At 47.7% G+C, this 15,017-nt stretch overlaps 1 protein-coding gene across 1 annotated transcript in view; it reads left to right on the forward strand.

Moving 5' to 3' along the window:
- Positions 1-15,017, forward strand: part of LRRC38 (leucine rich repeat containing 38) — a 35,057-nt gene that overhangs the window by 16,229 nt on the left and 3,811 nt on the right. The gene's annotated exons all lie outside the window — the stretch shown is intronic.

Consider the following 15,017-nt stretch of genomic DNA (forward strand, 5'->3'; position numbering starts at 1 on the left):
TGCTGCTCTCCCACCTCCCTATGGGTACGTCTAGACTGCAGGCTTCTTTCGATAGAGAGCGTCCACACAGCAAAAGCGCATCCAAAAAGCAATCTGCTTTTTCAAAAGACAGCATCCACACTGAATGGACGCTATCTTGCATTTGAGTTGTGATTACTATGGACGGAGTGGCCACCACGGCACCTGTGCTTTTTTTTGGAGGCCTCTTCTTTCAAAAAATCGCCCTCTTCCATGTCCACACACGTCTTTTTCCGAAAGAGCTCTTTTGGGAAAGGCGTTCTTCTTTGTAGAATGAGATTTACCAATGTCAGAAAAAACCTGCGTTCTTTCAATTTTCTTTCAAAAGAACGCAATAGCAGTGTGGACATAAGTGAAGTTTTTTCAGAAAAACGGCCATTTTCCCAAAAAGCCCTGTAATCTAGATGCATCCTATTTAGGTATGAATTAGCCACAGTGGGAGTGTTTATACCTGATAGAGCTTTACCCCACTGCAGCCAAAACAACTAGCAAGACTCCTTAACATTTCCCTCTGTGTTGTACGACCCATCCCAATGTCACATTCTTCTACCCCTGAACAAGGAACTTTATGAAAATAAGTACAGCTTTTGCCTGGAGCCTTCACACAGCACTTTCTGCTATTTAAAGAAACAGTAAATGTATCCTGATAAGTATCAGCATGGTTCTAGCTCCATCAGTTCCAAGCTTTCCACTTTATTTAGACTGTCAGCTCTTTAAGACACAGGCAAACCTTGTCAGTCATTATATGTAGAAAAAGTGTAGACACAGTCCTTAGCTACCGCTCAGTGCCTGATCTCTGCCTCGGGTTCTAAGAGTTGCCATAATAACGAGAACAAGAAAAAAGAGGCTGCTTGCAACATTAGTACATCTGTCTTTCTGCAAATGACACAACAGAAAGATACAGACTGTGCGACCTTGTCCTTGGGACAGCTGGAGTTTAAAAGATAAAGTGTGACCCCTGGCCAAAATAACATAAGTGACATATTTATAACTCTTGTTATTTCAATTACAGATTTGGGTTTGGTATGAAGAAGCGGCTCTTCTGAACACTGGGTAGGAGCAAGATGATTTTTATAACTATCATCTTTCATAGCTCCAACTAATATTTAAACTGCAAATGTCCATAGCCCCCGTGAGACATTTTTTGATGGGAAAGCCAGGTGGAATTTTCAAAGGGGTGAAATCAACAGCATTCTAGAGAAATTACTCGGTAAATACCCTATAGAAATTAACAGTACATGAGATCCTCACGCCAGTGAGTTGTAACCATTTGACAGATTTGTGTGAGGGGTGGCTGGGTTATTCAGGATCTTAGTTACGTTGCTGAGGATTGCTGGTTTGAGTCTCAGCGTGGATCACCATCTCCAGTGTGGTGGGACATGGTGCTAGCCATATCACTCCTACGTGTGCCACTGGTCGTGAAAACTCATGTCCCTTTGTCATGACCCAATGAGCCTTTGGGAGACTTTACCTTATAACATTGTGCAGCAGGGATAAAATTCTCTATTAAACTGAATAGGATGGTTCAAAAACCCCTAGAAAAGGTAATACTGCTATTATATCCTATTTGGAACTATTCCTTATGGGACTGTGGACTTACAGAAAGCACCCGTTCAGCTGCAAGGCTAAATTTTTCACCATTAACAGGGTTTTATTTCCAAGGGAATCAGGGGACCACATTCTTCTTGGACCAAAATCTCATGCTGCAGGCAGTAAAATCACTAACAACTTGAACAAGTCAGCATCTGAGACTGAGAGAGACAGCTGAATTAGAACTCGTTTGCAAATTCAAAACTGTCAATTTAGAATTGAATAAGGATCTCAACTGGTTAATGCATTACAAAGGCAATTTCCCCTCTTTGCATATTCACATCTCCAGATCAAATGCTGTGAATGACTTAGTTGCACACTGACTTGATTAGCTTCATTAATACATGCAACTTCTTCCTTATATATACCCCTACTTCTATAACTTCCGCTCCAGTTCATCTGATGAAGTGGGTTTTCCCCACGAAAACTTATGCCTGAATAAATCTGTTAGTCTCGAGGGTGCCACAGAACTCCTGGGGTACATCTACACAGCAGGGCTTAACTTGAAATAAGCTACGCAAATTGAGCCACGTCAATTGCATAGCTCATTTCAAATTAGCTTATTTCAAAATTGGGAGCATCTACATAGCACTTACACAAAACAGAGGACTCTTCTTCTGACTCCCCTTACTCCTTGTACAATGAGGGTTACAGGAGTTGGAGTAGGAAGTCCTCCAGCCTGACAGTATTTCAACATTATTTCGAAATAACTGCCCGCTGTATAGACATACCCCTATTGACCATGCAGTTATTTGTGCTATGTCTACACTATGAGTTTTCTCAGCAAAAAATATGCTAATTATGAGTCACAATCTCAATTGCATATTTTCTGCCGATCCATTTTTGCGCTAGGGGTTTTTGTGCAAAAACGAGCAATGTGTATGTTTCCTTTTTGCCCCTAAGCCCCCTTTTCCACACGATCCTTATGCCCTAAAATTGAGGTATACCGATCTCGCAGAAAAAGGGGATTTTGCACAAAAAGAAAATGTCCACACTGCTTGTTTTCGTGCAAAAGCCCCTAGCGCAAAAACAGATCTGCAGAAAATATGCAAATGAAATTGCGACTCAGGCAAATGAGTCCCTCATTAGCATATTGTTTGCCGAGAACACTCGGGATGTGTCTAGACTGGCAAGTTTTTCCGCAAAATCATCTGATTTTTGCGGAAAAACTTGCCAGCTGTCTACACTGGCCACTTGAATTTCCGGAAAAGCACTGATGAGCTTATGTAAAATCATCAGTGCTTTTCCGGAAATACTATGCTGCTCCCGTTCGGGCAAAAGTCTTTTTCCGAAAGACTTTTGCACAAAAGGGCCAGTGTAGATAGCATAGTACTGTTTTCCGCAAAAAAAGCCCTGATCGCGAAAATGGCGATCGGGGCTTTTTTGCGGAAAACCGTGTCTAGATTGGCATGGATGCTTTTTCGCAAAAAGTGCTTACGTGGAAAAGCATCCTGCCAATCTAGATGCGATTTTTCCGAAAATGCTTTTAACGGAAAACTTTTCCATTAAAAGCATTTTCGGAAAATCGTGCCAGTGTAGACGTAGCCTTGTAGTGTAGACGTAGCCTGACTCTAGGCTTACCATTTGTGTCAAGCAGCATGACATAACTGGGACCTGCTCTGTGTCAGGTTTCAGACAGCAGTGAAGGACTGCAGTGATGCATGTTCTGTAGGGCTCCAGAGCACAAACAATGGTATTTGCGCATCCGTGCACTCATTCTGCCCACTTCTGTACAGTTTGTCTTCTGACAAGAGTGCGGCGATTTGTGAGGAGACTCAAAATGGTTTTTATTACTCACCAGAGAGAAGATCCTATCTCCCATCTGGTGGCAGAAAGACCTAGTCTAAACAAGCAAGACTGGAGCTTCTTATTATGCAACCACATCAGTAATTCTAGCTGTGCGTTACTTGACCATCTGTTATCTAACGTACTGTGTTCAGACCCCTCCGTTGCCTCGGGAATCATGCCTAGGAAACAGTCTAGGCTAGTGGTTTTCAAATGAGGGGTTGTTGCCTATCAGGCATTGGGTCTCGTTGTTGCAGGATGATCTGTAGGGATGTTAAGAAGTGGCCAGCGGTAGGTCCTGCTCCTGGGGGGGGGGGCAGAGAGCGCATAGGGCTCCACACACTGCCCCTCCCATGAGCACTAGCTCTGCACTCCCATTGGCTGGGTCATCTGCTGCTGTTTGTTCTGGGGCGCAGCATGGTCTGCCAGGACAGGCAGGAAGCTTCTGTAGCACCCCCCTACACTGCTGATGAAGAGCCACTTGGGGTAAGTCCCTCCTGCACCAGCCCTGATCCCCACCAAAGCCAGAGCACCCACCTACAGCCCAAAGCTCCTCTTCAGCCCCATCTCAGAGCCCCCACTCTAGACACCTTATGTTGGGTCATAGTACTGGTAGGCCCCGTCCCTCTCTGGAGATACAAAAGCTGGAGGAGCAGCCAGCCAGAGACCCCCCTCCGTGGGTGCTGCATGGCAGGCTCCCGTCATGGGGTCTCAGGCTCCATTCCTTGGCCACACATGGCAGGCTCTGGCCCCAAACTCATACTTCCCATCACGGTTGGCCTCTTCCTTCCTCTATCCCTACCTCCCTACCCAGGGCTTAATTTGTCCCCAGGCTTGCTGGGGCTACGTCAGTCTGCTGCGAAAAGTGATATTGGTATGCTAATACATTTCACAGCAGACTGAGTAGCTTGCAAGTCTTTAAAAAAGCAACCAGCGAAGGAAAGGAAACAGAAAAAAGACAAGAGGGATTTGTGTTTCTGTTCTGCTTAGGCCTAGTTAAGAATAGAAACCACTATACGTTATTTGTAATACGGAGTCTAAAAAAAAATCTGCATAAATAAATGGCAGTGATTTGGACACGAACCTAGGAATGTATTTGTTTTTCAAGTACAGGCAGTCCCCGGGTTACATGGATCCGACTTACAAACAGGGTGAGGCAACCCCGCACTAGCTGCTTCCCCCCAGCAGACCAGGGAGACGCGAAGCAGCTTTTCTCAGCAGACACCTCAGCTTGAGAATAAAGGACTGAGGGAAGTGAGGTGTGGGAGAATAAAACTGAGCTCTGGAGAAATGTTTGGCTAGAGTTTCCCCTACAACATGTGCCAGTTCCGACTTACATACAAATTCAACTTAAGAACAAACCTACAGTCCCTATCTTGTACGTAACCTGGGGACTGCCTGTATTTGAAGAGAAAATGTCAGAGTAGCCACCAGCCAGAGGCCACCAAAACATTTTGATGTGAAAATCCCTGCTCTGAATCACATTCCATGGAGGCGGGGGCCTTTCCCGCATCTCCTATAGACCATGATGCGGTCCTATCCTTTGACCTGCATGACAGTCCTTGGGGCAGATCTGTCTGGGTGCTTACCCCAGTGCAGATACAGAAAGGCGTCAGCTTGCTACCTTCCCAGCTCAGAGGGTGAAGCCTGATCTCGCCCCCTGTTGCAATGACCGCAGTCTTCGACCACTGGAGCAGGGATGAAGAAACATAAGGGCTCAGGTCTATGCCCCCTCTCTCTTTGGGCCTACCCATAGCATCCCTCCTGTGCAGGTCCATTGTGGAGGCAGCACAGAGCTGGTGGACCAGACTCTATCTTGGGAGGCTGCTGTACTAAGGGGGTACACTGGGGGCAGGGGCACTTATAGCCTCCATGGGCCCCTGGGTAAGATGGGCGGGGGCTTGCTCTGCACTCCCAGAAGAGGCGGGGCCGTGGGTAGAAGGGGCAGGGAGCCAGGGCAGCCAACCATCAGCACTGACCCCACCCCCCAGCTCTCAGAACTCCACAGAGCACGTGGTACGGTACTCCACCAGCGATTTAAAGGGCCCAGAGCTCAGTTTTTGTACCAACGAACATGCTGAAATTCCTGCCAAGTGATTTTTTTTTTAGGCCTTTAGAAAGGCGACTGTGTCTTCCTGACTGAAGCTTCTGGCTCTACTGAACAAATATTAAACATGAAGATTAAATAAAAGGTGCTAGGATTCTCTGTCAAGTCTACAGTACTTTGCAATGCTTATTGGCAGGAGCTTGTCATTGTAGGCTCTGGGATTTGTAGACATTGAAGTGAAAAGGGCATTATCTAAAACAAATCCCAGATCCCTGTGTGCTGCCTTTGCTAGAATGGCTTGGTGGATTAATAACTGTGTGACCCATTATCAGCTATAATACATCAGTAAGGGTTAAATCGTCCCTACTGCTTTTCACTGCAGAGAGGCGGAAAGAAGCAAACACTCACAGACAAGTAAGCAATCCATCTGTCATAGGATGAAGGGCTGAGTTTAATGTCGTCATTCTTCTGTCCCGCTGACCCTGGAAGGTGGAGAGGAGATGAATCCGTTTGGGAAACCACTCTGTACAACATCCGCCATGTGGATCTAGATGTAAGACAGGCCTGCTCCTGGAATGCAGAACATCAGTACTTCCAATATAGCGGACTAAAGTGTCATGATGGTGAGGATGACACCTTTCAGTAGCATGGAGGGTGTGCCACAAAGCTATGGAAGAAAGGAAAGGAAAATGGATATGGTCCACAGATCTAACAACATGCATCATAGGTTGCCCAAGTAGGGCAGCACTTCCAGTGAGCATTCAGTGGGTGTGATGCAATGTGTATTTTCAACCTGTGCTTCGCAGACCCATGGGGGACCCCGGACTATACCTACGATTTTCAAAGGGGCTCTGCAAATAAAAAAGTCAAAACCCTCTTCTGTACTGTTATCTTGGAACCAGTGTGTCACTTTGGAAGGAGATGCCCCACGTGCCACTGGAAATATTGCTATCATTGTTACTGCTGTTATGAATAAAGGACCAGATCCAAAGCCCCATGAAGTGAACAGGAAAACTCCCCTTCACTTTAATGGGCTTTGGAATAGGCTCACAATGCAGAAAATTAAAGCTAATTCACCAGTTTGAATGGAACAATACATGGTCTCCCTCTCCCACCTCCACTGACCCCAGCTCCCCAAGTATTGCGGTCTCATTAGCTTATTGCCAAAACAGCTTTTCCGGGCTGTTTTTTTCCCCTCCTGTCTCACCGAGAAGGAGAAACATACACAGCACGGATGAGCCACAGCTGGGAGCTAGCAAGGCCTCTTTTGTCACAGGCCGAGCTTTGCCCGGTGGCATCTATTAGTCTCCATGACTAAGAACTCTGTGAAAACTCCTGGCTAAACTAGCACGTTGGAGTGTGTGAGAATCTAGCAAGTAGAAAATTCCAATCTCATCTGGTTTGTTTGAGAGCGTGACCTAGATTCCAGGACTCACGGCTACACAAAAAGGAGCACTTTGTGTGTGTCTGTGTCTGCCTGTGTCTGTGTGTGTTGTTTTATAATCAAGCTCTCCATCACTGCAACATACTCTAGTTCACGCAGCAGGAAATATTCCCCAGGGCTTAGTACAAGGCAAACGGTCTTGTGCCTGCTTGACATCCTGATTTAAGGTGAAGACTGGAATGTCACATAGGGAAAAGAACAGAACTGGCATATTCCCTCTGGACCTGATCCTGCCCCCACTGAGGTCAACGGCAAAACTACTATTGACATCAGGTCTGCAGGACTGGGCTCTCATCTTTGCTAGTACCACACAAAGAAAATTGGCCTCTGAGATCTCTTTCCCCTGATCCTCTCCATTTTTTCCTGTTCTTTTTCTCTTTCTTGTAATGCAAGCAAATACAGTGTGTCTCTTGGCTCCAACATGCCTGGGCACGGAGTAGACCCGCTGATGGGAGAGAAAAGGGGGCTGAGGGCAAAGAGTAAAGTTGCCCTCGGCCCTTTAAATCTCCATGGGTGCAGCGCTTGCTCTGTGCAGCTCTGAGGACTGGGGAAGGCATGTCACATTCTGGGCAGTGCAGAGGGCTGGCTTCCCCCAGTCCTGCCCCTTTCTGGAGCGCAGAGCCAGCCCCTCCCACCTTGTCCAGGGGTTAGGGTTGCCAGATGTCCGGTATTGACCCGGACAGTCGGTATTTTTGCCTCCTGTCCAGTAAAAAAAATTTCAGAAAATACTGAAATGTCTGGTATTTTTTAATATTTTTCCCGGCCAGGAGGCAAAAATCCCGGGTGCTTACTTGGTTCCACAGGGGAGCTGTCTGGCCCGGAGCAGGAAGACAGGATGGGGGACAGCTGCCAGCAGCCTGTTAGGGCCAAAAAGCCTCAAAGGCATTTCTTAAAGGGGCTGTGCTGGGTTTTTATTATTATTATTATTATTGCTTAATAATGCTTAGGATCCTTTTTCTCTCTCTCTTTTTTTTGCTCAACAACTTTGGTCTCCTCCCTTTTTTCTAAACAGATTTTTTTTCCCCTGTGTTTTTTTTTGGGAGGGGAGGAGGTTCGGTATTTTTGGTTAAACCATCTGGCAACCCTACCAGGGCCCATGGAGGGGTCAGGTCCCCTGTCCCCAGTGAACTCCCCCTTAGTACAGCAGCCTCCCATGACAGAGTCTGCTCTGCCAGCTCTGTGCTGCCCCCACAATAGACCACTCTGTCGGCACCCTGGGGTGGAGGCTACCTTGTGCCACTACAGCACCCACCATCACCAGAATGCTGGTGGGATCTAGACAGCAAAGGATTCCTCCTGTACAGTCACTGCTACATGCTGGACCATGGGGAGCAGCCGGGATGGACTTACATCAGGCTGGTCTCTGGTTGCCGGAAAACAAGAAAATGGGCAGACAATATAAATTAGGCCAGGCCTCTCAAACTCCCAGCCTGCACCCCTCTTCTAGACGGTTTCAGCAGATGGTTTCAACAAAAATACCGGACACACTTGACATGACATCACAATCTACATTACATCTTATTTAGAAAATACCAGACATTTGTATTTTCTCAATTTGTTTCCCAAACAGAAAGCTCAAATATTGGACTGTCCAGTTCAAAACCAGACACCTGGCAACTCTACTTGTGCTGAGTACAACTCAGCTGAACCAGAAAACAAGAGCTCTTTTTATTAAAGTGTCATTTCCCATAACACTATTTCTCCCTCACATCCCCCTTTTTTTGGACCAGTTCACTATGGCTACGTCTAGACTGGCATGATTTTCCGGAAATGCTTTTAACGGAAAAGTTTTCCGTTAAAAGCATGTTTGGAAAAGCACGTCTAGATTGGCAGGACGCTTTTCTGCAAAAGCACTTTTTGCGGAAAAGCGTCCGTGGCCAATCTAGACGCGCTTTTCCGCAAAAAAGCCCCGATCGCCATTTTCGCGATCGGGGCTTTTTTGCGGAAAACAAATCTCTACTGTCTACACTGGCCCTTTTGCGCAAGTTTTTCGGAAAAAGACTTTTGCCCGAATGGGAGCAGCATAGTATTTCCGTAAAAGCACTGACAATCTTACATGAGATCGTCAGTGCTTTTGCGGAAATTCAAGCGGCCAGTGTAGACAGCTGGCAAGTTTTTCCGGAAAAGCGGCTGCTTTTCCGGAAAAAGTGGCCAGTCTAGACACAGCCTATGTGTAACTGGAAAGGAAAGTTTTCACTCTGTTGTCTGTGAGCTGTCCCCTTAAATATATTGGCGTCCCCTTGCCTACTGCATGGGTAACTGCTGTTTTGAATTTAGTCCAGATGATGAATGTGACAGAGGGCAGGACTGTGTTCTTTCTCTCCTGGGAGATTTATGACTGTTCTTTCTTTTATTCTACCTTTTGTTCTTTGTTTGAGAGAAATGCTGCCTGTGTGACCAGGGCGTGACAGGCAGGAGTGCAGGTGACAAACAGGAATAAATATTCATTGACTCCACTAGCTATACTGTTGCAATCTAGGCCAAGAAATACATGCCTTGAATTCTTTTATATGAGCAAACGTAACTGTTTGGAACTAGTTTCTCTGAATGATATTCACAAGCCAAATATAGCTATGGAGGCTGATAGGGGTTCAGCCCAAACTAGAACATCGGATCTGACCAACTTTGAAGAAGTTTGGCTGTAGCTGTGTATCCCAACAGTATGATTCTCATACGTGTGTGCATATGCTAAGAATGATCATTATAACACCACTCATTTCATGGCACAAGCGATGGTGCTTTTGCTAAGGGTGTACTGTAAAATGAAAACCGGGCACGCAGCCGTACAAGTTTAAAAAATAACACACTATCAACTCGTTTTGACCTAACAGGTTATATTGGGTCTTGACCCTTGCTGCTGGTGTCAATGGGATTGCGATGATGTTAGATTGTCTGCTCTGTAGGGTGGGGTCTGACACTTATTCCATGTTTGAACTTATACAATGGAGCCCTGATTCTGATTCGGGGCCTGTCGGCACTTTGGACGTACAGTCAGTCAGTGCAGAATTGGATTCCACGCAGAGGCCACTGGTGAGGGGAAACCTGGGGGGCCACTGGCCACCCTTCCCTGCTCCTGCTCCTCCCTCTCCCCATCTCCTCCCCATCCTTGCTCCACCCCCACCCCTTCCCCCAACGGAGGCAGCCCAGGGGACTAGAAGGGCCAGAGGCCAGTGCTGGCTGCAGGGGTCCATCCCCCGCACACTCACCAGCAGTGATGGGGGAAGTGGAGCAACATGGCTCCAGCTTGCTCTGCTCCTCTGGCCATGTTGCTCCGCTTCCCACAGGTGAGTGGGGGCTGGGTCCTGCCCCTGTGCTGGAGGGGTGCACTGGGAGAGCAGAGTGAGCTGGGGCTGACTTGCTCTGCATCCCCCGCCACTGTTGGTGAGTGCCGGGGGGCGGAGTCCTGCTGTGGGCACCAGTCTCCCCCTCCCCTTTAGCCCTCCCACTGGCTGCTGGCCTGTCCCTCCCTCCCACAGCATCTGGGGGCACACGGCCTCTTGTGCCCACCACATGTCACCCATGGATGAAATTCAGCCCTGCGCAGAGCCTCAGCGCAAAGCTCATCAGTCACTTAATTTGCATTTAAACCCAGGCAGAGCAGAGGTCTGGTGCTTGTGAAACGCTGGCAGAGTCCAGTCATCCGAGGGTGGGATGGCTCCTGGGGCTTCCAGGGTTTAGTGTATGAGCCTCCACCGGAGGAGCTAAAAGCCACGTGTGTCTGAGCTGAGGCCGGGTCAGACTTGTCGAGCTCAGCATGGTGTAGGGCAGGGGTGGGCAATAATGTTTTGCTGGGGGCCGCTTCAGAAATTTTTGAAGTGGCCAGAGCCTCACCCAACGGGGCAGGGCCTCAAGCAGAAGGGGCAGGACCAGGATACTTCCCTGCTTCCCCACCCACAGACCATGACCGGTCTGTGGGTGGGGGATCCCCTTTGCCCCGCCCCCGGTTTTCCTAGGCATCCATGCCCCTGGCAGTGGGAGGAGACTTCGCATGCTCCCCCTTCTGCCCCCAGGCCAAGGCCAGGAGCCTGTGGTGCTTCTAAGTGCCACACTCCTTGCAGGGCAGGGTGGAAGAAACTTTGCACGCTCCCCACCCCAGGCCCTAATTGGGCTGAGGACAAGGGAGCAGCAGGGCCTCTGCAGGCTGGATCAACCCACTTGGCAGGCCTGATTTAGCCCTTGGAAGCCCTTTTACCCACTCCTGGTCTAGGGGGTGCCATGGAGGGGGCAGAGCAGTGCACCAAACAGGATAGGTTGCCAGTAGCACTGGAACTATTTTTAGGGTGAGGGTCCTGATGTGCACCCCAGAACCTTTTTGCACCCATCACCGCCCCAGGCTGGGGTCACACCTAGAGTTGCACACTCTCCAGGACTGGGTGCCATTGGCAGTAATGGCATCTGGTCCGGGATAGTTGGATACCCTGCCACAGCTAGAGGTGGCTGCAGAGCCCTGGGCTGGCAGCAGGACCTGGCGTGGCAGTGCAGCTTCTAGGTCCAGTGGCCTGGCCTCCACAGATGGTAGGCAGGCAGCAGGATCTCAAGCAGAAGCTGGCAGGGCCAGTGGGACCCGGGAGGGGCTGCCTGGATGCTGGAACTCAGGGCTGGTGGGAACCCGGAGGGGCCACTTGGAGGCCAGGACATGGGGCTGGTGGAGCAGGTAAGGGGTCTGTCCCTGGGGCATGAGATAGCCAGGGTGATAATTGTGGCTGATAATTTAACGCAACCAGACTAACTTTGAATTTGCAGTGAAATGCGCAATAGCTCAGAGGCCCAGCATCCCAATTCGCCATTGCTTTGCTGCAACACCCGCGATGAGCCTGCCGTGTTGTTCAAAGATGCTCTCCGGCACGCTTTGTCATTTCAGAAAGTTTCTTCCTCTCCCTTTTTCATTTCCTGGCCATGTCCCTTCATGAGTCATGACTTGATTCTTTCGCCTCAGTGTGATGCAGCAGCCAAGACATTTTTAAAGCCTGGATTTTTCTCAAAGGTTCAGATGATGAAAGTCTGGTTTTTCAGCACAGCTAGCCCAGTCGGGTCCCTTTGATGTTACAGAATAGAATTGTAGCAGCCTGACATGAAGCGTTTTTCAGGAAATAGCCCAACAGCAAGGAAATGTCTCAAAGGCAGAAGGAAAGAAACTTGGTTTTGGGAGAATAACAACTGTGAGATCCTCTTTGCAAGCTACCTGAAAATCAGGCAGGGCCCAACGCAGGACAATGGGAGCAGGGCTCCAGGCCCAGACGGTGGATAGTGAATACTCATAGGGTTGCCAGTTGTCCGGTATTGACCCAGACAGTACTGTATTTTCGCCCACTGTCCAGTAAAAAAAATCAGAAAATACCAGACACCTAAAATGTCCGGTATTTTCTGATTCTTTTCCCAGGCAGGAGGTGAAAATACTGGACACCTGGCAACCCTATGACACAACCCAGCCCCCGGGCCCCTACCTCCAGACTCCCTGCTTACCAGGTTCCACAGGGAAGCTGCGTTTTGGCTTAATAAATAAAATAAAATGGCCACCAGAAAAAAGCCTAAAGACCAAGGGTCATAGTGCCTTCCCTGGGTCATAGTGCTCAACCGCTCCCCTGTTCCTATCCCTATTCTAACTCTGCACTCACTCTTAAAGGGGCCATGTTGTTTTAATGCATAATGCGTTAAATGCAGATTTTAGGGCTTTAAAATCTGATAGAATGGAGCGTATGATTTAAAATTTAGGACTTAACCTCCCTGGCTCTACATTTTTGCTTTAATTTTCCTTCATCATTTTTGCTTCTTTCCCAGGGATCTTGGAAGGAGAAAAGCTCCTCTTCCCATCTCATTTTGCTTTTCATCATTGTTACCACTGGATAAATAACTGGGGGTATGTCTACACTACCACCCTAGTTCGAACTAGGGTGGTTAATGTAGGCAACCGGAATTGCAAATGAAGCCCGGGATTTGAATTTCCCGGGCTTCATTTACATGTTGCCGGGCGCTGCCATTCCTATTCCGAACTACCTGTACTCCTCGTGGAACAAGGTGTAAAGGTAGTTCAGAATAGGAAGCCAAATCCGAACTACCTAGTCCATGCCGCGTGTAGCCACGGGCACAGAGTCCGAACTAGCCGGCATTTAAAAATGGCGGCGCCCGGCAACATGCAAATGAAACCCGGGAAATTCAAATCCCGGGCTTCATTTGCAACTCCGGTTGCCTACATTAACCACCCTAGTTCGAACTAGGGTGGTAGTGTAGACATACCCTAGGTTAGAATGGCTGTCCCAAGGTCATCACTAAGGGCAAATGCTAGATCCAATGCAAAGCTCCAGTGAACACTGGAAAGGTGTCCAGAGGATACAGAAAACTCCCCTGAAAGCTATTGAGAGTCAGTTCCTTCCTCCAACCTCCTCCAGCTAGTCATAGGAATTATAATTAAATTATGCCCTCCTCCCACTATCTGAGTGCACTGATCCATCCCCCTGGCTACACAAACTTAAGGGAATATTGATGAACTTGGTTAAATCTGGAGCAACCCCAACTTCTCAGAGAACATCGGAAACCTTTGGCTTCCTCAGCTTCCAAAGGATGCCAGCCAGCAAAGTAGACACGATGGTTTCAAACGATCCACATAGCCAACCAGCCTGCTTAGCCATCTAACAGACATTTCCACTGCCCTCCAGCCTTAGAACACGGACCACAACTTCTCACTGCCAATTTTCCACGTGGAAATTGCTCAGTAGCTTCCTCTGCCACACACAGCCCTGGGCACTCTGCCTGGAGTGCTCATTTGCTAGCATGCTTTGAGAGGCTGGTTGGCAGGTCTGTGTTATGCTGTGGGTGAGAGGAACGTGGGGCATGGGGAAGATGACAGAACTTTGGGAGAAATAAGCAGGATTATGCCGAGAGGTTTAGGAGCCAGAATTTGGTAAACTTGGGTTGTAACACTGTAGGGTTGAAAAGAGTGAAAAATTGAGCCTGTGGTGGTCCTTAACCTAACCACATCCCAAAAGAGATAACGAATATTTTACAGCTAGGCTGGGTCCAGACTGTCACATCCTGATTCAAACATCTCCATCTCCAATGCTGCCTTGTTGAAACAACGACATTAATATGCAGCGGGAACTGTGTTTATGCAGCCATGGACAGTCCTGCCCCAGAAACACACCTTGAACGGTGACAGGTGCCTGTCCAGCTATTCTGTGTTCCCCAGCTCACAAAGGGAAGAAGGTATCAATTAGATCAGTAGCAACTCCCAGGCTATTAATACACATTTCTCATGTAGTACATTCTGATCCCCTTTATATTTCTAGCCTCAATAAACAAGTAAGGTGCCTCTACACTGCACCTGGAGTTCGAAATAAGCTACACAAGTTGAGCTATGTAAATTGCATAGCTTCTTTCAAATTACTTTTGCAATAGCTTCTTTCAAAATTGGGCGCTGTCTACACAGCACTTATTTCAAAATAAATCACTGTTCCAAAATGCCCCTTACTCCTTGTGGAGTTTACAGGAACGTTGGAATAATGAGCCCGTTGTATTTCAAAATAACAGGCGCACTCAAAAGATGCGGCATAGCTACTTCAGAACACCTCTGGTATCTCAAAATAGTGCTGCAGTGTAGCCGTAGCCGTAGAATCCATCACACTAATAATTCATGAAGTGTTCACTCACTTTACCCGTCAGTCCATCAGTGCATTTCCTTGGCACCATGAGAAATATTCTGTTTAGTATGTTTGCTCTGCAAGGAGGAAATTCCTTTTGCTGGTGTCCTGTCTGTATCAAACTGTATTCAGACTTGTTTCTGAATTTGGATTTCCTAATTTCATCGTAAAGAAACCAGACTTTTACATAGCACCAGGCTGTTCTCAATACTGCATGGAAAAATCATATTTTATAACAAAGTGTAAAGGAGAAGGTGAAAGCTGATCACAGAGTTAATCAAGCATTGGTTGAGCCCAAGCAGTTATTTTGATCCGAAGGAAAAACATAACTACCATTTTATCCAGACGGGGTGGGGGATGAGGTGAGAGGTGAATGTTCATGACAACAGCACCAAGGGGAGTGAATCTTTTCCCTTTATTCAGCACTGGTGAGGCCACATCTGGAGTACCGTATTTTCCGGCGTATAAGGCAACGGCGTATAAGACGACCCCCTAATTT

This window comes from Pelodiscus sinensis, chromosome 24, assembly GCF_052426305.1.
Source record: "Pelodiscus sinensis isolate ZL-2025 chromosome 24, ASM5242630v1, whole genome shotgun sequence".
Classification (NCBI taxonomy): domain Eukaryota; kingdom Metazoa; phylum Chordata; order Testudines; family Trionychidae; genus Pelodiscus; species Pelodiscus sinensis.